This window comes from Tupaia chinensis, unplaced genomic scaffold (genome assembly GCF_000334495.1).
Source record: "Tupaia chinensis unplaced genomic scaffold, TupChi_1.0 Scaffold000318_1, whole genome shotgun sequence".
In the NCBI taxonomy this organism is placed as follows: Eukaryota; Metazoa; Chordata; class Mammalia; order Scandentia; family Tupaiidae; genus Tupaia; species Tupaia belangeri.
In genome coordinates this window covers 4,794,735-4,797,186 of record NW_006159811.1, presented here as the reverse complement: position 1 = coordinate 4,797,186, position 2,452 = coordinate 4,794,735, and positions in this window count along the sequence as shown.

Here is a 2,452-nt window from a genome sequence, read left to right as displayed (position 1 = left end):
TCCAGAATGTTAAAGAGATCAGTCTATATCTGTCACACAAGTGTCACAGGCTTCTTACCAGCTCTGATTTTATTCACTACCCTGGGGCCTTTTGCCCAATCACACAGGTATAGCCACTTATTCTAGGAGTAAGATACCAAATATTTAGAAATATCGTAGGGACTACAATGGAATAAACAGGAATCAGCAGCCAGACAGAGTAGCCTTAATCTGTGTACACAATGCTCAATCAAGGGGCCAGCAGGTGGCATGGTGGTTAGGAAACTGGATTCTCTCATGGCCAACTACAGTTTGAGTCCTGGACCTGGTGACTTGCTTTCTCATTTTCTCTCTCTCTCTGGTAAGCACATGTGCCCCATACCGAACTCTAAAAACAGTAGTAATAATACTTGAAATAAATATTTTTTAAATGTGCATTTGAAATTTTAATATATAATTATAAAAATAATCACTGATGGAAAATTTAGAAAACATGGAAATATATAAAAGAAAAAAATCTATCATTTATATAATTATCATGTATATTGTTTTCCATTCTGCATTCTCTGTGTACCTGAGAGTATAAAATTAAGATCATATTGTTTGTATGATTTTATATTAATTTTTATTTAACATACTATTAAAATTTACCATGTTATTAAGCATTGTTGTATACATTGCTCTTAATGGGTATATAATATTTTATCCTACAGGTATATGGCAATTTACTTAGCCATTTCCCCTTCTCAGGATGCTCAAATTGTTTACATTTATTTTTATTGTAAATAACAGTAATGACTAGATATACTTATAAAATTTTTGCCATAGCCAAAATTGTTTCCCCAGGATTGATGTTAACTAATAGAATTATGAACCAGTCAGTTGGTGTGGTGGTTAAGGCAGCTGGATCTGTGGCTACCTCAGGTTTACATCCTGAACCTAGTGGCTTGAAAAACACACAGGGCATGTGTGCATGTGTGCTTCAAATCCTGAGAGGAGAATGAAGGAGAAGGGATTGTGGTATGGCCATCCCTCCTGAGGGGTGTGTGTGTGATTTCTCACTTTCTCATTCTCTCTCTCCAGAGAGGGCACACACCCTATAGCAGGCAAACAAACAAACAAATGGAATTATGAGACAGAGTAGTCTTTAATTTTTTTAAAGTTATGGACAGATAAACCATGTTGTGTGAGTAACATATTATGAAGACTGAACATATAATAAATCTCTCTGAATCACTTTGTGGGTGTGTTGAGGGACCCATATCTTTCCTCAGTTGCTTTATTCTTTACATTTCACCTGCAGTCCCTTGGGCTTCCCCATGCTCTGTTCTAGGCCTCAGTCCAGTTAGCACTCTCTCATAGTTGGTCATTTTTTCACCTGAAGGGCTTTGAAATGGTTGAACTCAATGGTTGTCTTCTCTTCTCAGGTGTCCTGCTGCCAAAGATTTGAAGGAGCAGATTCTCTAAGTCATGAGACTGAATTCTCAGTTTAGGCAGGAGCACATTGATGGTCACTATACCATGAAGCTACAAGTAGGAAAACTGGAGGCCTTAGGTGATGGCTTAAACATGGAGAGAGAGCACTGAGAGGGTGGGCTCTAGACTTTCCGAGTCTGATAACAGGGGAGCAGATGCAGACTGGGCCCCTGGCAGCTAATACTGGGAATCATTCTTGCTCTCTACACTCCTGGTGCTTGCCATTCCTTCTGAACCTTCAGGAAGAACTATCACCTGAGAACCTGGTTGCTCATTCTCCTGAGAAAATTGAAGCTCTCAGGAGAGACCTCCTATAAGCTCCCTCCACATCTTACTCTACACATGTATATTCTTTTAATATTGTGCAGACACTGACAAAAAATTATATCTCCAACCCAAATTTCCCCTTTTTATTGTGACTTGATATCCACTGCCTGCATGACTCCTCTATTTAGATGTCTAATAACCATCTCAGACTTAGGACGTTTAACACCAAGATGCTGACCCATGCCAAACATCTTCTTCCTATTGTCTTGTGCTCATCAGTCAGTGGCAACACCATCTTTTCACTTTCTCATGCCAAAAAACTTAGAGTTCCTTTTGACTCATCTGTCTCTCACATAGAAAATATTTGCATTATGTCTCACCCAATTATTGCATGAATAATCCTTACTGATCTCACTGCTCTTCACCTATTTCTTAACACGTCATCAAAACCTAAGTCAGATCATGTCACATCTCTACTCAATCCCACTGAAGGCTTCCGTTTCACTTAGAGTAAAAGACAAAGTCCTTACAATGGTCATCCACCATCTGCCCCCTCTGCATCTCTTTACCCACCTCACCTGCCCTGCTACTTTCTCTTTTTTGTATCTGCTGAGGCCACGTTGACCTTCTTGCTGTTCTTGGAAGGTCAGGTACTTTTCTGCCTAGGAGTCCACATGCTTCCTATGCCTTCTGCTCTTTTTTCAGACTCTGCATGGCTCATTTCCTACTG